Below are 24,117 nucleotides of genomic sequence, written 5' to 3' on the forward strand. Positions count from 1 at the left end.
AATGAGAAAACATCTAACATCTCAGAAAAACATGCTTGTTTGTGGGAGCACATTATCCTGAAGTCTAGTGGTGAAATTCTAGGAAAACAAATTTTAACTTGTGTTTTCTAATAAAAAATAATCCCAGTGTGTTTGTCGATACATGTTCGAGGCAATTAACATTAAAGGCACGACTTCTGAAGGAGGCAATGAGATGATTGCCTGGCAAACAACAGTAGGTACTCTACTAACTTATTGGATATACCTGCTTTTATTATCCTAGGACTTCAATTTCCATGTGTGGAGTTTTATATTCATTTTTTCATTGCAAATTAAAATAACTTCTAACTTTCATTTCATATTTGAATAAAAAAAGAGACATCTAATAACCACTTAAAAGATTCTCATAATAGATTTAACAGAATCATTAAAGAAGTTAAGTATCTGAGGAAAAATTATTATGCCTAAATCACTAAAATATAAATAGAAAAGCATAGCTTACAATAAAAGCATATAAACTCAAAGTGTTTATATTTAAGACTTTATAAATCAATTTTCATAAATAGAACCTTACTATAGATATGTTTTAGTAGTCAAGTTAGTTGAAGTATTCTGGAGCTGGTTAGCATAAAAAAAGAACAGCTTCTCAATTAAAAACCTGGCTCCACATGTAACATTTTATCACCAATTTAACAAAGCTGAAAAGCAAAATTTTATGTGTGGTATCAATCAATGTGCAACAACCTGTTAAATATGGAAAAATACTTTCTTCTGTTGGTGAATGCTGCATACATTTCCATGATGAGAGTTACAGTTTGATGCAAAGATTCCCCTTTGAAATTGGGATGATCCAGGTAATTTGCTGATGCCTCTTACAAGATCTTTTCAGTATAGCTCAACTGTGGCAAATATTCATGGATATTTTTTCAGGCTGTTTTGTGTTTTTTTATTTGTGAGAAAGGTGCATGAACTTTTGTTATCAGGAACATTTACTTCCTAGAGCTCATGTTCCTTTAGTCTTTTTAAGTAATTCTGAAAATAAGATAGTAGAAACAAAAATACTTTAGGTGTCATAAATGGTTAGTTTTGATAGAATGTCTCACATAAATACAACAGACAAGAAAGGACTTATGATACATTATGTGGCTGACGGAAGATAAGTTCAAATTACACTTCACTGAACCCTACAGTTTTAGTAGTCACTGCAGTCATCCTTGTCAATCACGTGCTTACAGATATTTTTTGATCATAAGAACATTCTCAACACTGTTTGAGACTCAAGAAAATTCTAAAAAAAGTTCACAAACTGGATTTCACATTCTTTTATTCCACAGCTACAGACCAGATGGGTAACGTTCAAGGTCACAAGAAGAATACAGCCTGCCTGATTTCCTGAAAGAAACCATAGGCCCTCAGAAGTATACTGTGATTGAAAGACTGGATAGCCAAATTCAATCTTATTACACACTCTCTCATCTAAGAATGTATTTAATGCTGTGATTGTAATTTAAGACACTTAATGATACTTGTTAACAGTTCCAAATAAGTTTTAAATATTGAGATGTGATTAAAGAAATGTGTCAAGGTGAAATAAATCTTCATCTGTTCCACTGTTAAAAGACGTCACATAGACAAGCAATGTTTTTGCATAGCCACCTCTTCCTCTCCAATACCAAAGCATAGGAAGTACTAAAAGCAAAAAGTGAGTTGGACATTTAATCTAATTCTATTATTTCATTGTGCAGTATCATGCAGAACACAGAAGGTAGGCTTTGGGATAATTAAATGTTACAAAAAATGAGTAACTTTGTATTATTCAATTATTACAAAAAAAATATATCAGAATTTTTAATTCTAAAATCTAGCTTTTACAATATTGTCCTTCAGAAAGAAAATACCATCACATAATGAAAGTATCATGTCATTAAAAAAATAAGCATATTCTGAAAATAACAGAATTCCCCACTAGAAGTTTCTCTAAATAGCACAGCTATTTTCCACAGGTTTCAGCTGGCCTGCAGGTTAAGATAAAGTGCACTATGCAGTCAGCATTGGGATTCTCATAGGAGATGGTCACTCCTATGATTCACCAGTGAAAATACAACTCTGCAATTTCCTTTCTGGATATAACAGAAATAGCCTTTCTGGCACAGGAACCTGGGCTTAAGTCTCAGCCTTGCTTTATATCTACACTGCAAATTGTGTTGATGTGAAGTCACGTGAGCCAAATCTAAATGAATGGCACTGGAAGGCTGTTTGGGAGCTTCTTCAGTGCTTTGCATCCTCTACTCATACAGCACCATAAAGATTTCCCTTTCGAAGTTAACTTTCAGGATTAATTTCACTATTTATTCTTCATTTACTTCATTTGAATGTATACAAATACAGAGGTCAAATCCTCAGCTGACATGTACTCTCCTTGTCTGACTTTAGACATTTGGTCTTTCCCTAGTTACACCAAGATGTTTCACTTTTTCCAAACAAAACAACATAATGGGCAACAACATTGTCATGGCTGCAGACAGTCTTGAATCTTGACTGGGTGAGACAGCATACACTTCAAAAGCCAGCTGGCATTAGCAAGAACACTTTCTGGTCAATGCCCTCTAAACAAAAAAAAATATCAATCTCACAAAGAGCTGACCCATATTGCAAAGTCCAGAACTAAATGTAACTCTCCCATTTGGCTGCTTTTATTACTGCCACTATGCCATCTGGCCAACAAAATTATTTAACACTGCATCAGCTTTATGTTTGCTACTTTCAAAGCACAAATATTTACATTTGAGCTTTGTCCAAAAGTTCTCCTAGATAAGTGGAGGAAAAAAGATGTTTCTCTTTCCAGTTCAGGACAAACAAAGCAGAAAGTCTGAGCAGGCGTAGAGAAAAGACACTTAAGAGGAGAACTTCCTTCCAAAAAAACCTCAAGAACTTCAAAATGAAAAAGGAATCAGTATTTGCACTGCTTTAAGGCAAGTTAGAATAAATTGATTGTGATTTATTTTATGCTAATATGTTAAACTTAAGCACTGCTTTCTCTGATTGTTTCATATGATTTTAAGTTATTGGATCAAAATAGAAGCCATATAATTAAACATATAGCTCTTATGCAGAACTCTAAATGGAATAAAGTTTAGAGGTATTTAGATCAATTGACTATTTTTTTAATTTCATGCCTTCAAAGATTCAGATGTACTTTTTTTAAGCATTATGTAAAAGGTAAAAGAAAATGTACAACTCTAAAAAAACATTCAGTTGTGTTCATGTAATTACATTTATCTAGCACTCATGAGATAGGAGGAAGGATTTTGGAAACTATTTAACTTCTGGCTCAGCACAAATACAATGTTTTGCTTTGGCAATGTCTTTCACAGGTGTGTAGATACAAAAGAAGGATTAACCTTTACCTTCTTATAATGTAAGTAGACTTTGTAAGTTAATGGTAGAGATTGTTGGGAGCACAGACAGGAAAATCTGCACAAGCTACTGTAACGGTATTTCAAATAACTGAAGTTATTGTTAGATGCCACAACTACTCTAAGAATCCAGAACTCAGAGGATACTGCAGATTTCCCTCACTCTAAGAGGGACATTGAAGTGCTGGAGTGTCTAGAGAAGAGCTACCAAGCTGGTGAAGGGTCTAGAGAACAAGTCATAGGATCAGTGGCTGACAGAACTGGGGATGTTCAGTTTGAAGAAGAAAAGGCTGAGGGGAGATCTCATAACCCTTTACAACTAAATAAAGGTTGTAGGGAGGTGGGTGTTGGCCTCTTCTCCCATGTAAATAATCATAGGACCAGAGAAAACTCCCTGAAGTTGCAGCAGGGAAGGTTTAGATTGAATATTAGAAAGAATTTCTATACTAGAGTGGCCAGGCACTGGAGCAGCCTGCCCAGGAAGGAGGTGGAGTCGTCATCCTTGGAGGTACCCAAGAAGTGTGTAGATGTGGCACTTCAGGGCATGCTCTAGTGGTCAAGGTTGGGGTCTTTTGTGCGTGATTTTTGGTGGAGTGTGTGGTCATTTGTAGGTATTACAAAATCAGATCTATCTCAAGCATCTGTGATCTCCAAGGTCCTTTCCAACCATGAAAACTGTGATTTCTATACTTAGCATTTGCTATGTACCTTCTTTGAAATTGGAACAAAAATGTACATGTACATATCTAGCCAGCAACACTACTATCAATATGCAAACATATAACTGACAATCTTTCCAATACTGCATATCATTACGCAATTATCTTTAAATTGTTTCCAAAGGATAAGCTCCTGCAAAGAAATATGATAAAAGTAACTGACAGTGAGGGGGGCAGATCACTAGGACATCACAAACACTGACTGTGTCCAACCTTCAAGAATATGTTCTGAGGCTACTCTGTCTTATATCCATTACAAAGTCCACTATGTGCTCTCAAGAAAGCTCAACTCCACTGAACTATGAAAATAGCTCAAATTAGATTTTCTGTAGCTGCACAATTATGCTAATATTTCAAATTCTAATTTTAAGATCAAGCCTGAGTTCGAAGATATTTTTTGGCACTGTCCCTTTATCATCTGAATTTATCTTTATCACCTACATTTATCTTTATCACCTAAACCATGGCACAAGTAGACGTTTTACAAGACATACATAAGTACCTGCTAAGCCACAAGAAAAGAAAAGTTTTAAATGTTGAAAGACTTTTTTTTTTTTTCTAATTTGTTAAAGCCCAAGAAAACAGTTTAAGATTTTTTTCTTTATTGTTCACTTACTTTCCTATCCCATTTTAATGTACACAAGGAGACATTCTCTTTTTAGGTATGCAAATACCTGAAATCTTTAGTATATAGATAAAAATACTTATGGTTTTCCACTAGGCATATGATTTCCTGAAACATATTCAAGAATGTCTCATTTTAAGAATGTATTTTTCAATAACACATTTAAATACATTAAAGCCAAGCTGCAAGTGGTTTCCTCTGCAAGCAATTTGATACCAAAAGCATAATTTCAGGGCAAACTTAATTCAGGTTTTTGTGAAAAAGAAAGTGATTTCAAAAGAATTTAAAACAGTAATTTTTTTTCTTTCACAATTAGTGGGATTTTAAGCGGAATTGCACAATACATGTTTTTCATGCATTTCTACAAAAGATAAATGATTTCCAAAACCATTTTGTTAATTCCATTTTTCTTCTCATGACTTTAATTTTGATAAAGACAAAGTATCTTATCAGATAAATCCATATGTTTTCTTTTCTGTATTTCTCTTCTCCCTACTTACCATATGTGGAACCACCCTACAGCTTTTATAAAGTATTGGAATTTCTGTATTAATTAATTAATTAAATGTTTAAAGTTGATCTATCCAGTAAGTCAAGATGCTAGGTAACTACACATTGAAGTCACTGCTGATCAAATGGACAAAATTCTTTTTCATTATCATTTCACACTTACAATCAAGTAAGAAGTCAATACCAGTGGAGAGAAGTTTCAGAAATGTTAAAGCTCTTGCTGTGATTACTGTTATGACATGTTCATAAGGTCACATAGCATCCAAATATAATTCACATAACAAAAATTATACTGGACTCCTAAAATTACACTCCTCAAACTTTGTACATTTAACTAAAACGCATATTCAGAGGGATAACCAGTCATGATACCCATTGGTAATTACTACACCAAATGGGTACCAAAAGCCCAGGTTTAGCTCAAACTGTCTGTCTAGCACATACTCCAAAGTAGCAGCTCATTGCTAAGAACTTGACTCCAACAGCATCTATGAATTTAGTTCTGGGAAATAACCAAATTAGCATTGCTGATTCCAAAATTCCTGAAAGCACTGAAGGAAAATTATTTCTAATATAATGCTCAGGGTTCACAATTCATAATGAAAAACCTGGAAATTAACCTGTACCCCCTGCAAACTACAGAGAACATACATAATTCAAAATACAAAGATAAGAAACCACATTCTGCTACTAAACACAAGAAGCAACATTCTATACCAGCTGGTACCCAAGGGAGAGCTCTCCTGGCCAGCTGAGTACCATTAACTTAAGTAGTTCAGATAAGATGAAATAAACAAACAGAAACAAACTCCAAAGAGTTCTAATCTGAATGGACAGTAATGAAAAAATCAAGTTTTATTTACAATTTAGGAGTTTTTTACTGCTATTACTTTTGATAGATTATAGGTGGAAAGAAATGTAGCAAGCTCCTAAAACAGTCAACTAGTTAAATACATTAGAGTCTGGATGAATGCAAGATTCCTGTGATGAGGAAGTTAGGATGCAATGTAATTTGTGAAATTAAAAAGCTGCTTGAAGCCTCTAGGAATGCTCACATAAAGCACTGAAGCAAATACCCATACATTAATAGTTTTGTTTATGCTTGCTGCATTATTTGGATTGCTAATAAATCCTTAATACGTGTATCAAATTCAAGATAATTATACAGTGCAGCCAATGACATGATAAATTGATATATTTCAGTAAACAAATAGCTGATCCTGCATACAGCAGTTTTGAAATGCATTTTGTAATACTTAGATTTCTTTTGTATACACACATTTCCAAGTCACTTTATCAGAACAAGAGAAATATGCAGCTTAGAGTACTATTTTAAATATGAATTGTTAACTAAGACTGCTGAACTCTACAGTGATGAGTGTATATTAATCTCCATTTTGGATGCTCCTAAACTGATATTTCACAATCAAGCCCAGGCCTGAGGCTCCTTTCTACTTAAGGGAAACTACACTTGACAAGGAAGTAGCAGTTTCAAGCACTTTCAGACTTGAAAAAGGTAACAAAGTGCTGTGGTGACAGAAAATTGGTGTTACAGACACATACATTAACAACACAGATGGCCATGTTTGCTGTCAACATACTGGAAAATGCTACAATCAGAGCAGAAGGCTTTGTAGGAACTAAGCTCAGAAAACATATTATCCAATACTGCATGCCATTTTGGGCATCACAATATAAAAGGACATCAAGCTATTGGAGAGTGTCCAAAGGAGAGCCATGAGGATGGTGAAGCATCTGGATGGGATGACTTATGAAGAGCAGCTGAGGTCATTTGGATTATTCAGCTTGAAGAAGAAGAGGCTGAGGGGTGACCTCATTGCAGTCTACCGCTTCCACACAAGCAGAAGAGATGGGGCAGGTACTGATCTCTTTGCTCCTGTGACCAATGACAGGCCTCGGGGAATGGAAGGAAGCTGAATCAGGGAAGGTTTAGGTTGGTTATCAGGAGAAGGTTTTTCACCCAGGGAGTGGCTGAGCACAGGAACAAGCTCCCTAGGGAAGTGGTCACAGCACCAGGCCTGCCTGAGTTCACTAAGAGTTTGGATGTTGCTCTGAGGCACATATTGTGATTCTAGGGGTGCCCTACACAAGGACAGGAGTTGGACTCTATGATCCTGAGGGGTCCCTTCCAACTCAGCATATTCTGTGTTCCAGGACTATGAAATTCATAAACTCATGAATCACTTGTATATTTACAGACATTTTGTCAACTGTTTGAAGTAGTTACCTTGTTTACTTAGCAATAATAGAATAATGGATAATTAAAAGTTTGAGCAACACATCTACTGTCCAATGTTTTATCATAAAGACAACTATTGGATATAATTCTTTCGCAATAAATATGTACCTGTACTTCAAATGTATCAATATATTGCTAATATTTCACTTTTCTGTGCATCAAGTTGTAATTTTGGACTAGGCTACGACATTGGAATTTCCAAGTATATCAGAATATGAATGGGTACTAGTAAGCTCTGTTATTTGTAACTAACTATATCAAGTAAGCAAAAGCACAAGATGTCTTGTGAGATCCCTCTGAATATGCACAAGAATCTTCAGAGCAGCAGAGGATGTTTAATTCACTTGAATTTGTATGCCATAACAAGAGAATCACAGTGCACTATTCTCTCCAGGCCAGCTGACAGTCAAGCTTTAGTAGCCAAGCTTTAGCTCTGACTGTGGTCTTCCACTAATGGTCAATAATGTGGTCTTTTCCCGTTCAGTTAGTCGCATCGCTAGTTAAGATAAATATAAAAAATTATCCCTTTGTGATCCCTGATTAAGATCATTGACAGAAATGGGACACAGAGACAGTTTCAGAAAGGAGCTCTGCTATTCAGTGCAATTTAAATCAGAGAGTGACTTCTCTGACATTATGATGGTATTATAAGGGCATGAGGGAGGTCAAAATCAGCCTTCTAAATTGCAAAGAATCTCTACTTTACTTAACCTCCCATATCTACGAAGAATGGTTCCACTAATATGTTCTGTCCTGTGTGAAACTGGCAATGCTAGACTGAAAGTGTAGTTACTAGAATTCTTTTTCTTTAAGCCACTCTCAGGAGTCTGGTGAGCTGTACACAGCTAGGCTAAAAATGGCAAGCACATTGTAACCAGTAGTGAATTAGAATTGCACTTCATGAGAGGTTAAAAATGAGTGTATTTCTAGGAGCCACAAAGGCTTTGAATAACCGCAGAGGGCTGAGTTAAGATTACTTAGTACAGGTCATACTCAGCTTAATAATTAATAAGCAATAATTAAACAGAGTAATTATTAATACTACAATCTTTACTCTCTTGTTTATAGAGAAATAGGTGAGGATCAAAAAAACTTTTCTGTCAACCTACATGTGTTTGAGCTTCTCTAGCTGTTTTTCAAGTAGAGGGATTTTTTGGGGTTTGACATACATTAGCTCTGCCTCTCAACAGAACTAAAAAAGATGTTTTTAAAAAGGGAGAAGAAAACCCAAATGAGCAACTGAATTTTAAATGCCTGAAATACATTCGCAGCAGTAAGCTTGTACATTACTTGCTCATTCCAGATCGCTCCCTCTTCAAGCCATTGTAAATTGGAAGTAAACCCTTGGCAGCAATATGCCTTGAGTCTGCACTAACGTATTTTCCAACATTCAAGACAGCAATAGGAGCACTTAAATTTGAAGTGAGCAAGCTCAGTAACAGGTGTCTCCTGGGGATGATGGGTCTCTAGTAAGTGAGAAATGAATGCCTCCTAAGGGTTTAAGGGGCATGGTTAATTATTAACCTCAGCTACTGCAATTCTCTGCTATTTAGAATGCATGTTTTAAAATTCACAAGGTCAGAAAACATCTGTATGTAGGTGGGTGTCTGAGTGGGCTCCCAAGGGGAGGGGAAGATAAACAGTGCTGAGAAACACACATTTACTGAGGTACTCAGTGCAACTCCTTAAGAATAACCACTTTACCTTGAAAGATTAGTAATAGCGGAGGAGATGCATTTGAAATTTTTGTTGGTTTTGAGAAGTGTGAGTAAAAACAGCTTTTTTTTTCCTATCTGCTGCAATTTTACAGGGTTTTTCCTGTGGGTTTTTTCACAGTCAGTTCTGTTTCCTTCTTCGTGCACATTTTATGGTAACATTAATTTCTTGCACTATTCTGTGGAGAAATTAGCATGCACAGTCTTTCCCAGAGCTTAATTTATGGGTGAAGCACCATCACAAATATGACTGGAAGTGTGGCAAGCAGGGTTGCACACAGGATGCAAAGAGACAAGGAAGAGAGAGTCCTGGCATCCTTAGAGCTATTGGCCTTGAACCAGCCCAGAAGACTACAAGAGACCTGAAATTCTTTCATAAAACTGAATTAATTAATTCTGTGGTCTTCATTAGAAACATTAGAAGAACAAAATACAAATCTATATGAAGTTATAATAAATATTTTGCAAATTACTACAAGCACCTGATGCTAAAGTATTGCTTACAGTCTCACTGTCTTATTTCACTGCAAAAATGCAAGATCTCTTAACCTGTATACTGACCCAATCCCAACTATAGCAGAAATTTGCACTGATTTGCATACCATGTTTTGATTTCAGAATAAATTTTCCATGGAAAACTCTGACATGTTTTGTTTCAGATCACTTAAATCATGCTGTTTGATTAAATCAACTGGCTTGGATGCCGCTCATTTCATTTCTAATATTAAAATCTATTTCAATCAGGGATGAGAGAGCAGAACAGAGCTGGCAGATTTTTAAGGATGCTTTCCATAGAGCACAAGAGCTATTGATCCCCAGGTATAAGAAATCAGAAAAGGAATGGAAGAGACCAGCATGGCTGAGCTGAGACCTGCTAGCCAAACTAAAAGGCAAAAAGGAACTGCAAAACCACTTCAAGCAGGGACCGGTATCTTGGGAAGAGAATAAGGACGCTGCATGGTTGTGTGGAGACAAGGTCAGGAAGGCCAATGCACAGCTGGAGCTGAACTTGGCAAGAGTTGCAAAGAATATTAAGAAGGGCTTCTACAGGTATGTAAACCAGAAAGGGAAGGTTAAAGAAAGCATAACCCCCCTGATGAGCAACAGTGGTGAACTAGTAACAACAGACAAGGATAACACTGAGGCTTTTAACATTTTCACCTCAGTCTTCACTGGCAATCTCATTCCTCACATCTCCCAAGTTGGTGAGTCACAAGACAGGTAAGAGGGACAAAACCCCTCCCACTGTAAGAAAACTGTCAGGTTCATGACCACCAGGTGAACTTGAGGATACACAAGTCTATGGAACCTGATCAGATGCATCCCAGAGTCCTGAGGGAATTGGCTGATGTAGTTGCCAAGCCACTGTCCATGATATTTGAGAAAGTCATTGCAGTCAGGTGAAGACCCTGGTGACTGGAAGAAAGGAAACACTGCACCCATTTTTAAAAAGGGTAGAAAGGAGGACCCTGGGAACTACTGACCTGTCAGCCTCAGCTCTATGCAAGGGAAGATCATGGAACAGATCCTCCTAGAAGACATGATAAGGCACATGAAGGACAGGGAGATGATTCAAGATAGCTTTACTAGGGGCAAATCCTACCTGACCATCCCAGCAGCTTTCTACAGTGGAGTGACTGCATCAGTAGAGAAGGGAAGACCTATGAATGTCATCTATATGGACTTCTGCAAAGCCTTTGACACTGTCCCCTTCTAACTTGGAGAGATACGGGTTTGATGGGTGTACTGTTTAGCAGATAAGAAATCAGCTGGATGGTCACATCCAGAAGGTAGCAGTCAATGGCTTGATGCCAAGATAGAGAAGAGTGCCAAGTGGTAACCCTCGGGTGTCTGTACTAGGACCAGCACTGTTTAGTATCTCCATCAATTATATCGACAGAGGGATCAAGGGCACCCTCAGCAAGTTTGCTGATGCCACTAAGTCACTGGTGTGGTCAACATATTAGAGGGACTAGATGTCATCCAGAAGGACCTAGACAAACTGGAGAAGTGGGTCCATGTTAACTTTGAGGTACAACAAGGCTAAGAGCAAGGTCATGCACATGGGTAGAGGCAATCCTCATTATCAATACAGGCTGGGGGATGAAGTGATAGAAAGCAGCCCTGCAGGAAAGGACTTAGGGGAACCGATTAAAAGACGGACATGAGCCAACAATGTGTGCTTGCAGCTCAGAGGGCCAATCGCATCCTGGGCTGCATGAAAAGAAGTGCACTCAGCAGATCAAGAGAGGTGATTCTGTCCCTATACTCTGCTCAGTGAGACCTCACCTGGAATACTGCAGCCAGCTCTGGAGCCCCCAAGACAAGGACACGGAGCTGTTGGAGCAAGTCCAGAGTAGGGCCACAAAAATTATCACAGGGTTACAGCCTGTGAAGACATGCTGAGAAAGTTGAGATTGTTCAGCCTAGAGAGAAGACTCTTCCAATAACTGAAGGTGACCTACAGGAAAGCTGGAGAGGGACTGTTTACAAGAGCATGCAGCGATAAGACAAGGGGCAATAGCTTTAAACTAGACCAGAGAAGAATGAGATTGGACATTAGGAAGAAGTTCTTTACTATGAGGATAGTGAAACACTACAACAGGCTGTCAAGAGAGATGGTGAAGGCCTCATCACAGGAGATGATATCTCCTGTTTGGAGATGTCCCTGCTTATTGTAGGGGGGCTGCTTTAGATGACCATTTGAGGTCTTCTCCAACACAAGACATTTTATGATTCTGTGATCTGAAAAGAAGAAATATTTTAGTATCAAGGCCTATGCAAACTGCCTACATTTCAAGAGAAATCGAGAACCTCTTCCAGTTGACAATTTTTTTTTTCTTTGAGCTCTTCCTGCTTCATAAGAAAACATAAAGAATTACATTCTCTGAGTGTTTCAGTGCTCATGCAACCAGGTACTATCATGACTCTTAACAGCTGCAAGCAGGGTAAGTTCATGAGCAAATATAAGTTGCTCTTTGATGCAAATTTCATTGGTCATTTTGCCTACAAGGAGTATGTTTTTTTCTTTATTTAAATCTTGCTCATTATGTCAAAACCAAACAAAAAGAGTACGCAACCTTATTCACATGCCTCCCTAGAATATTTGAAAGCCATAGTTACTCCTGAAAAACAAGCAAGCAAGCAAACAAACCCCAAACTCCTTGATTTCCATGACTTGGATGATCATACTGGATACACTGCTTGCTACAGAAATTTCTTAAGAGTGCTATTGATATCTAGGGGAGGGAAGACTCGGTGTATCTCACTCCAGTGACATCAATCCTAGAAAACATAGGTTGTATTTCAATAAGGAACATGATGAGGAACATATTTCAATAAGGAACATAAGGAACAGCAATTTTTAAATTGACATTATTATTGTTACCATTGGTTATGGGCCTCAAGTTCTACACTTCAGTGATCTAAATACAAATGAGGAAGCCTGGTCTTCCACTGCTTAACACAGCGAATAAAAATACCAAGAAGATAAATACAGTAACTATCCTCTGTAGGATCAATAAGAATAAAGTGTCATGTGGAATGCATTCCACTGCCATTCTGACTAGTCAGCTAGTGTGATTTATTCTCACGCTGACTCAGTGCTTCAGAGTGAAATATTGCAATCCCTCCCACTACTCTAGTGATTGCCAAATCCCATTAGGAAATGTATAGTAATTAAGGTTAAATGACACTATGCTCTCCAACTCTGCCCAGAAGGTACTCTGGAATGTCTCTGAAGTCAACTAGAAAGGAAAATTCTGAATCCAGTGCCAGAAAGGATGCTTAGTATCTGGGAAGAGTAAGAACTGGGCTGTTCCATACAGGAAAGTGAGCCAGGAGCCCAGGGTGGCTATGACACAGGCCAAACAATGACAGCACCAAGGGGGAACAACCCCACTACACCTCAGCCAGGCAAGCAGAGTAGGGTGGTGACACCAACAGGTCCTATCAACAGCCTAGTTAACATCAAGGTAAAGCAAGGTGGTAAGCCAGGCACATTAGAAGCTGTATCTTTCCTAAATATAAAGGCTCTAGCTACCAAGACACATTCTTTCAATAAAAAGAACCCAAAAACCACTTACGTCTGCCACAACATTACACCTGAAATTGCCAACAATAAAAGACTGACTGCACAAGCAGAGCATAAGAAGTCTTCTGCTATCTTGAAGTACAGTGAAAGGTAGTACGAGTGGACATCCTTTAGTTTTATTCTGACTGGCATGGGCAGCAAGGGATAACAGAGAAAGGGTGATATCATGAGTACTCTTAAAAATAGCTTGAAGACTCACAAACATCGCTAATTAAAAAAAATCACCATCTACCATGAGCTGAATTTTCACTTACAATAATACATTCTGAACTTAAAGGAGAGCAATGTTTGCAAATGCTTTGTTTTCCTTATCTACTTACGGAACCATTTTTTAGTTACATTCTCCTCAGTATCTTGGCCCCTGTACATGCAACTGCCTAGCAGAGTGTCTGAAAACATTAGGCCTTACCCTGTGACTCATCATGTACTTTAGGTGCTTATTTCTTTATCAGCAATCATACATCTTGCTGCGTGTTGCCATTTTTCAAGGAAGCAACAGAACCATTAGTGTTCAGTGTCTCGTTTTGTATCTCGTATCCAAGTCAGAATTAACCAGCACACCTGAGATTTAATCATGCTGAGCACCACCCTATTTCACTCTTTCATGTAGTTTGGCCTTTCCCTGCAGTTCTAGGTGCTCAGAGATACTGTGCTGACTTTACCCAGTCAGTCAGAGCAACTTCTCTTCTTACTTCGGTGGAAACAAAAACTATGAAAGCCCCATCAGGTACACTGGTCATCAATTTGCCTGATTTACAGACCTGGACAATTGCTGGAATTACATAAATACTCTCTTTTTAAAGAGAATTTTTTTTATCAAGTAGTATTTCATTCTAAAATGTTTAATGACAACCATTCTGAAATCAAGTTGTTCAATTGTTCTTGCTCATTTGCTCCCACTCCACTGTTATTGTCATGCTGATTTCTTATAATTTGATATTGTCCCTCTGCACTTTTAAGACAGCCTTAACTTCCAATAGCTCCCAATAAAAGAGTCAGTAAAAGCAGTCCAAAATGGTAATGAGAAAAAATAATTTTAAAAAGGAGCAATGATAAGGGAGTTTAGTGGTATTTCAAGATCATCAGTACTACACCTCTTGGGAATCTACCTGTATCTTGATTGTTCATAAAATACCAGTTATTACAACAATCAGTGATTCATATATGCTATTTAGTAAACTACCCGCATATAACTACTGTTACAGCAGTATTGATGTGACAGACATGATTGAGAATAAACATTAGAAATATAAAATTCAGACTGCTAGTGTGAAAAAATAATTAATTTTGCAAAACAGGAAGTAAAGGGGAAGAATGAATGTATTTTAAAACCCCACAACCACCCATATTTCTTTTTACACTGAGATAAAGTTACATGTTTTTGTGCTAAGATGCCAATTATCTGAGTCATGTCTCTTACATTATGATAGTGCTGACGTATTTTACTGATGACAACGGCTGTCCAGCAAATCAAAACTCACAAGTACATTTTATCTCATATCTTCATATTTTTAAATTAAAAACTCAGAAGTTTTTTTTGCTTCTGACCTGTTAAGAGCAAAGAATAGGTTTCCCATTGTAGATTTCCCATTGTTTTAAGCAGAAAAAGAGTAGGATTAGGCTCTAGAAGACCTGTCTTTACATCTCACTTTGACACATAACAAAATTTACCAATACAATCCTAAAACTGTGAATCTAAACCTCATCTTATTTAGAGGATTAAAAGCAATTAGAAGCATATTACTACATAGTCCCACTTGATTTCTTCACAAAGGTGTATTAACTGCAAGTCACAATTGAACCAAACTCCTAAAAGGGTTTATTCCACAGGTAATTAAGGCTGTTGCAGTATTACAGTTTTCATTCTTCAGAAGGAAGATGCTAGCTGTGAAAATGAGATGAATCCTACAGGTTAAAGTGAAAAAGTTTTATTCAGATTCCTCTTTGTGCTCACACAATAAAAGGGAATAAGAGAAACTGTAAAAGTAATCAACACAAACAATGGTTTACATAGGAAAACAAATTGATTTGAAGGAACCTTCAAAGATACTTCTGAAGACACTTCAAAAATCTTCAGAAAACAATATCAATTACAATATATTTTGATTTGTGTCTATGTTAAAATAGCTTGACTCAGTCAAAAGGCTGCATTATCCTACAACACCGCTGCATAAGCACAGAGAGTCATCCAAATGCATTCTATCTAATCAGCATTTATTGAAAGGAAAAATGATTGGATGAGTTGTGGTCACATGCCACTATTGTTTATCATAAAACACAAGGAGCCGTAAATTGCATTTTATATAGAATGTCAGCATGCTTTTGAAAAGTGTTCTACTTAAGGCAAATCTATATGAAAACATAATAAGAAAATTTTTATGGAATTATTTCTTGAATTTATAAAACTGTTATCATTAAATATTAAATAAGTTAAAAATTAATGGATTATTTTCATTTATGGTTACTTTACCTTAATTAAGATTTTCTCTGAGGCAAGACACTGAAATTATTATATTTGCTATATAAATCTTAAATATATAATTTAAGACAGTAAAACTGATACACTTCTCCAGAGATACATAGGCCATAAGCTAGTATGATGTTGGCAATCTTTCCTTTCAATGTTTTTGATGATTTTCCCATTCCAAACTGGAATTAAAACCGAACTCAGATTTTTCTTACAAAATAACTGGGGAAAAGGACCAAAGAGGTCAATCAAAACCTTCTACTTAGATATTCAAAGTGCATCATTTTAATATATGTTGCACCACTATCGTCAACACATTTCCAGAATGAAGTCATTTTCAAACGAAGCTCGTAACTTCCATTTTTCTAAGCTGAAAAGCAGGACATTTCATTATTCTCAATTGTATGATTAAAAAAAAAAAAAAAACAAACACAAAACAAACAAACCAAACATAGAAGTTTTTTTAAGCAGACTGAGAAATGGTTCCCGTTCAAACAAATCAGCAAATTTTGTTAGAAATGAAAATATTATGACAGAAAACACCTAATTCAATTTGCCATAAAGATTTATTTTATTTGGACTTTACCTAGGGTCTTGCTTTGGCTTGATATCTGTCACTCACTGTAATTTGCACTAGTATACTAAAAATATACATTCACTTCAAAGTTTTATCTTGAAATATCTGCGCTTTTCTGCAGACAAACTATATGAATATCCAAACACACCAAGTTGCAAGTTATAAGGATATTTGGAATCTCTACTGGTTGTAACACGTAGTTCTGATTTTGTTGACTGTAACAGAGACTGGTTATCCACACTGGTCAGGGTTTTCTTAGTAAAACCATACACCAGTATTTGATTCTATGTAAAATAGTAACAACTCACAGAAGTTGAGAATATGAAAGAACATTTTGTATGTTTGCATCTTTTTTGTATTTTGCTTCTTTATAATCAACTGGCTCTAAATGACAGAAAACATTTTACCTCCAATAAATTTATAAGAAACCCAAATTTTAACCTTGAAAAAAATCCTGGCTCTAGAAAATCCTTGATCTTTTTTTAAAGGAAAATATTTATAATAATGAAAACATAAGGAACATGTATGATCTTAACTAAATTATGGTATAGCCTTTCACCTTATCTGCTTTATAAGTTTTTCTGGTCACGGCAATAACTACGCTATTTTACCAACATTTACTTGTTGCTTTTATGAACAGCATCTAAAAAAAACCTTGTCAAATGTTCTTGGCTACAACAAAATCTTTGTTACTTTGAGCTTTTTTTACATTCTCTTCATTGGCGGTTATCTGGCTGATCACCTGTTCTTTTGGTAGGATACTATTTCCATACATTCTGTCTGCAGCACTCTCAGAAAGTTTACTGCATTTCAAGTACACTCAGAAATGTGTCAGAATTGGAGCTGATTAGACAGAACAGTGACACTGGAGAACAAATTCTCCTCTAGCACAGTTCTGAGGCTAACTAATCCTTCGGAACCTCTCTCCACATCTGGAGCAAGGACTTTCTCACATGATTTATGTAAACTAAGTCCACCTAAACATTTACCTTTTCAAGAACAGATGAAAAACCTTGCATGCAGCTTTGCTGAAAAGTGCAGTGAACTGATACTCAAGATAAAGCAGGATTTATCAGCAGTATAGTCTAATAAAATACATAAATTCTAGAAAAGCCATAGTAAAAAGCAAGTATTTTCTATGGAGACATTAATCGTTGTTGGAAACAAAAAAAAGTAGCAGTTTTAATTACAAAGAGAAGAAAAGTGGAATGATTTTTTTATTATGGGGCGGTGGGGGGGGGGGGAAGGTGGTTTAGTTGCCCAAACAAGAAATTTGTTTTGTCTTCAGTTCTGGCCTACTGTATTAAAGCACTTTTGTATTAAGTCATTCACTGTCAGTGTCTTGAAAACCAAAATTCTGACTACAGGATGCAATACACTTTTCAAGGGTAAATACTTAATTTGTATCCTTTTTGCCATATCATTTATATCACCTTTATTTTTTGCAGGTCTGCGTCCTGTTGTAATAAAGCACTAATTACTAGTATATTTACAACCCACATCAAAACCAATTAAAATCATTACACAGCTTTTATGCATTAAATTAGTTCTAACTTTGTGTTTCATTGGGATACCAGAATGAGACTAATCACATTTTAGATTTTCTGCAACCTGGAACTTTGGACAAATGCCAAATCACTGTATCTCATACACAGATCCAGGCTGCTTACTTGCTTGCATCAGCTACTTTCTGACAGAGCCTAAAATCAATACAAATCATTGAATGCCTTAATTTGAAGTACCATCCTGGATGCTTTTGATTGGATCCCAAATTCCACAGACTCTGCAGACACAGGCATATATAAGAACATGTGTTTTTTTTGTACTTTGAGCTGAGTAAAAATATGCATTAAACCTGTCTGGTTTCTTAGACAAATTTGAAAAGTTAGTCACATGAGACCTGACCATAATATAGTGTGGTATGAACCATAAACATCTCTTTTTCCCAGGCACTCCCCTAAACCATAAAGGGTAGAGAGTTCCTTATGTAAAATATAACCTTAATTTCACCAGAAAGGACTGATATGTCTATGCTAAATATACACATATGTATCTCTGATGTAAAAGGTAAAAAATATTAATCTATTTTTACCTTAAGTTTATCTAAGTTGACGACCTTCGGGAATCCTTAATGTACAGCTGCTTAAGGAGAAGCTGCTACTAACACCCTGTTCTGTAAAGTTCAACGGACATGTTCACTTATCACCTACCTTCCTAAGTTTTTACTTTGTCATATGTTGTTCATAACCAGTGACAAGCTTGCTGCTGCTAAAGCATCTAAAATCAATTCAAAAAAAGCTTTTAAAACAGTGTGGAGAGACAGAGGTGGGCTATAAGTGGAACTGCTGACAGACGTTATCCCTAGTGTCTTGAACGTCATGTTTTAACAGAGCTCAGAAATGAAAACTAAAATTCCACTTTCAACTCTTCTAAGAAGAGCAAAAATAGAAACAAAGTATTTGTATTATGAGCACATTCAAAAAGACTGCTCTCTAATTTTAATAATTTTCTATATGCTTCTCATTCTCTCTACAGTAAAAAGACAAGGGAAAAATGTCTGCATTATCATGTAACAAAACAGGGTTAACCACTAGCAGGACTTTTAAGTCTACATTTCTGGATTTTTCATGGGGAAAAAAATTAAATCACAAGGAAAAAAATATGTATAAAATCTGTATGAAAAGCATCTGTAAAATCTCCACTGCGTTTGCTAGGAGCCCATTTTTTTGGATCATTTATACAGTTTTATACCACTCTGCAGCTAAAAGAATCGTGCTGAGTCTGACACTAACTACTAGCAAAACATATTTAAAAATTATTTATTAAATAAAAATTTGCTCTGAATACAAGTAACACAGCACTGATGTTTTTAATCAATTTTCTCTTGATGTTCGAAGAACTCTTGATCATTTTAATTAAAGGCTGGAAAAACAAACTGAATAAGTGGACTATATAAATATGTAACTGAATTATAGGTACTATTAATATAAGCAATTAAGAGAATTTATACTAACAGTTACAGACGTTCAACTGACAAACTACCCACACTTTTTGGGTGACGTATAAACACTATAGGTAAAATTGAGTTATTCCCCTAGATAAGAATTAGTTAACATAGTAATAGGCTGACAAAACTTACCAGTGTTTCTTGATTAGCACAGACATTTCATATTAGATTTACGAAACTGTTTGTATTACTTCTGTCAACTATTTGTACTGTTCTCCTTTTCAGTGAAGATGCAGCATATGAAATCAATGTAACCAACCGAAAAATTAAGCCTTCCATAGATTGCAAATTCTTTTTTCAGACTAATGCCTAAATACTCACAAGAGATAAGATAGTTCAGCAGTTTTCTGGTTTGTTTTGGTGTGGGGCTTTTTTATGTCACAGAGATTGATTTTGTTTCCTCATTTCCTACAGTTCTTAACCAACATCAATAATTTCCTAAACTTGTGAGGTAGCTGAGTAGGAAAGGTCCAGTATTGCCTCTAAGGACTGGTGAAGTAGGAATTTGTTTGAAACAAAGAAGACCTGTTACCTGAAGTGATATCTGTGTTTGGTTTCATAAGCTAAATTAAAAACAGAGGCTTTCAGGTGCTTGAGCATTATTTTACTATCCTGTGTCTACATAGAGAAAGAGGCTGCAGAATAAAGATAATATATATTATCTTTCCTAAGAAGGAACATGAGTAAATCATAACACTTTTTTCTGTAAGACATAAAAATGTTGGAAATGTTGTTGGGTTTTTTTGCCTAATGTTCAAATTTTTTAACTAATTTATTACTATATTTATAGTTCTCCAATAAGCTTGTGCTGTAAGGCTATAAATCACTGAATCATAGGGTGGCTTGGGTTGGAAGGGACCTTAAAGGTCATCTAGTTACAGTCTCCCTGCCACAGTCAGTCACCTCCCAATGGAAAAGGCTGCTCAAAGTCCCATCAACTTGGCCTTGAAGGCTACCAGAAAGAGGGCAGCCACAACTTCCCTGGGCAACCTGTGCCAGTGTCTCACCACCCTCACAATAAATATTTTTATATTATTTCCTTAACTGTTGATTAATAGCATTCAGAGTTACCTTGTAGTAGCACAAAAGATAAATAAGTATACTAAAATTGTAAAGATTAAGTATCTGTAAATCATTTACCACAAGGTATCAGCTGATAGTTTCTCCTGTAGCAATCTTCTCAATATGTTTTATTGTATTTCCTGAATTAACTTACTGTTAAGTATGTAAATATACTACTCTGTCAGAGCTCCTTAGAAGGAGAGGGCCATTTGTTCTGATTCTTACTTTTGCAAGGTCCACACTTACCCCAAGGGAATACATACTGACAACTAAAAAAGCAGGAACTGCATCAAGGAAACCAGTTGTTGTTTTTTTTTAACTAAGAGGTCACTCTTTAAGTAAGTATAATTGAAATCATCTTTAGATGGCATTTAAACCATAACATTGGTAATGATTTATGAAGGTGAGGATACCTCTTATTTTCAGTATTAAGCTGATAAAGAAAATACCTGAATGTTATTGCCAAATTTGAGACTGATTGAATCTGGTTCTGAATAAAGGGCAAAACTCTTAACTTCTCAAAAGAGTCGGCACTATTAAAGAGACACAGGCAGTCAGCAGCAGTGCAGACTTGTGTAATTCATATACTTTACGATCTGCAATTCCAGAAGGCGACTTACTTGTACACAGTTCTCTTGTATTTACATACTTGTGTATGAGAAGGTGAGCTTTTTGTCTGAAGAGTCAAGGCAGGTATATAAAACCTAAATTTCCTTGTACTGACTGGGAGATGGGTGTGGTTTAATTGGCTTCATTACCTACTTATCTTGGAAACTCAACACCTTGGAAAGTTGGAACTTGATACTGTGGTTTGCAAGTACCACTATAAAGTAGTAATGAAAGACATTATCAAATCTGAAGAGATTACTCAAAGTATCTTTTACTATAACTGGTATTAGCTGACTGTGTTCTGAAACACTAAACATTAAAAATATCAGGAAAATTCTTAAGTCACATGTCTGTAGAACATTTTTTTCTTTTTTTGACATCTTAAACTTTGACCAAAATTGCTATTCTGATTAAAAGATATAATCTGTTGGTTTTCTTTTTTAAGCCTTTCCAAATCATCTTTTCAAATAATGACTTCTTGACAAAAGAGCCAAATGAAGATGAACAAAAAAAATCCAAGCAGGAAAATAAGGTCTAATACTGAACAGTAAGAAAGAAGAAAACAAATAATACTACTCTGAATATCAATATCATTATTAGAATTTGTTACAGTGTGCAGATATAGTAATAGGAGCCCCAAAAGAATCACAAGGACAAGGCATCCAAAAGGAGCTTGTCAATAATTAGAAGTTATCTCAACCAAAACCGTCTTTGCTTTCATCTTGAAGATCATATTAGCACACTGTGTGAAGTAAATAGTGACTGTTGACTGCAAATCTCAGAAGCATGTGGAACATATTTATCAACTCAATCAGGCTAGAGTTTGGCTTCATAAAGGAAACAGAAGCCAGCTATCAACAGCATCACAGATCTAGTACACTCCCAGGATAAGCGGGATGCCAAGTTTTACCCAGACATGAAGACAAGAAACTGTTTCACGGACTTTCACACATACACAGCTGAGCACATGCATCCTTCACTACAGTATGCATCTAAGCAAATAAGGGGAAAATAAGCAAAGGAAGGAATTCTATATATGAGAAAGAAGAATAGAAGACTTCTTATTTGTGAAACACAAGTCATATGATTAAAAAAACCTAAGGTGAGAAGTAATGTCAGTGGCAATAATTTACAAATTATTCCTAAATCTTTTTGGAAGTGTTTAAACAGACTTTTCCCTCTAGCATGCATTGCTTTCTTCTCTTGTATTAAACAGTACCTACACACACGCACACAAAATGATAAAGATTTCTGAGAAACCTAAATTTAAGTTACATTTTAGTTAAAAATTCAGATTTTTATTAGTTACCAACTTCAAAACTGTCACTAGCCTTAAAGTGAAAAAAATCTAAGAACAAAAAAACTGGGCATGTATTTTTAACTCAGTTCATCATTCTCAGGATAGCTAGTTTTGCCAAATTCAAGTCTGTGTCATCTGAGATACTACACCCTAAATCAATTCAAAAGTTGCTGACAATGGTGTAATTATTGTCAGGTATTTCTGCTATAAACAACCAGAGCAAAGTTGCAATCACATCTCAACTTGCAAATTGACAAAGAGCGGCGGCTATGAACTTGAAATGTTCATAGGCTACAGCATATTGATCTTTTATTGTTTTCCCTTAAATGATAAATGTCAGAGTCTTAGTAAATGTGTACCTCAGAGTCAGGCAACTTGCTTCATATATATAAGCTGAAAATACAAAAAATGTTACTGGCTGGGGAAAATAGGAAAGGAGAAAATGAAGAACCAAACAGTTGTAACCTAACCAGGAAGAAAACTTAGCAATCAGAACAGTTTCTAAATCTCCAGCTAAATTAGACTATTTCCACTAAGAATAGTTAGGGAAAACAATAGTATTAAGTCAGTATTTGATTACTTTGGTAAATGGAATTGAATGTTGTTCTTAAAAAAAGGAAACTGGGTTTGATGACATTTTTTTTTTTTTTTCCCCCAGTCCCATCTCTTACATATGTGAACTGAATTGCCTTTTACAACTAGGAAATGTCATAATAAATCCCACTACTTTTAAATAAAGAGAAAAACTCTGTTTGAGAGCTCTGGTTTCCTTTTACACTTTGCTCCCTCTACAGACATCCTCAAGGACATTCCTCTGTGTCAGGAAGGAAGCTAAAATGATACCATCAACTCCAGAGATTCTTGTCATTCCAGATCAGGGACTGGAATGAAACTGTACCAGCATTTTTCCCTGGTATCATCAGTTTCTGCAGAGTTTATTATTAATTTTTAATTAGGTTTTGAGAACTGAGATGTCTTAAAGTGAATTTCTTATTACTTTATGTAGACAGACTGAAAACTATTACTATAAAAATGATGAGAATTGTACTTCTGCTTTTATGTTGGGCAAATCCTAATGTTTGAAAAGTTAATGATGAGCTTTTCATACTATAAGACTTAAATTTCATGGGATCTTTTGCATGCTCAGTGGCAAGCCACACATTTGTAAAACCATGTCCTAGTTTGAGCCAGGATGAAGCAAATTCTTTTTACTGATTTTTTTTTCTTCAGTGAACTCTCCTTTAAGTAGTACTGCAAGCTTTCCAGGTAGTGGACTGGTAACACTCTGTGTTTATAGGTAACTGTCAAGAGACCAAGGACACTTTGCTCTGCTTGTGGAATTTACTACTAATCTACACTAAAGGAGCAAATCAGTTGTATCTACAGCCCTCCTAAAGGGAGGAGTGGACTAGACAGACAGCAAATACAGTGAACCGAAGTATTCCATTCCATATATATACACAAGACTCTGTATAAATTCATGATCATGGAAGTCAACCCCTCTTCCTTCTCTTTTGTCCACGGCCAGCATCCGGGGAGGACTCCATCCAGCCATCACTGTTGATCCCTAGGCCTGTGCACTCCTGACCATCATAACTCTACCCTCAGCTCCTGTCTCCGGGACATTCCAAAACTGCTCACTGCTCAGGAGAGTGCAAGGGAGTTGCTGGGTGGTGGGGTGTGAGGTGACAGGGCTCTTCCACATTCCTGCACATACTTGTATATATTTGTACCTATTTTCTTTTATCATTAGCATTTAATTAAAGCTGTTTAATTTA

General features: G+C 36.1%; 1 protein-coding gene across 3 annotated transcripts in view; it reads right to left on the reverse strand.

Annotated features, from left to right (window-relative positions):
• Window positions 1-24,117, reverse strand: part of PCDH7 (protocadherin 7) — a 266,777-nt gene that overhangs the window by 153,156 nt on the left and 89,504 nt on the right. The gene's annotated exons all lie outside the window — the stretch shown is intronic.

Source organism: Apus apus, chromosome 4 (genome assembly GCF_020740795.1).
Source record: "Apus apus isolate bApuApu2 chromosome 4, bApuApu2.pri.cur, whole genome shotgun sequence".
Taxonomy (NCBI): domain Eukaryota; kingdom Metazoa; phylum Chordata; class Aves; order Apodiformes; family Apodidae; genus Apus; species Apus apus.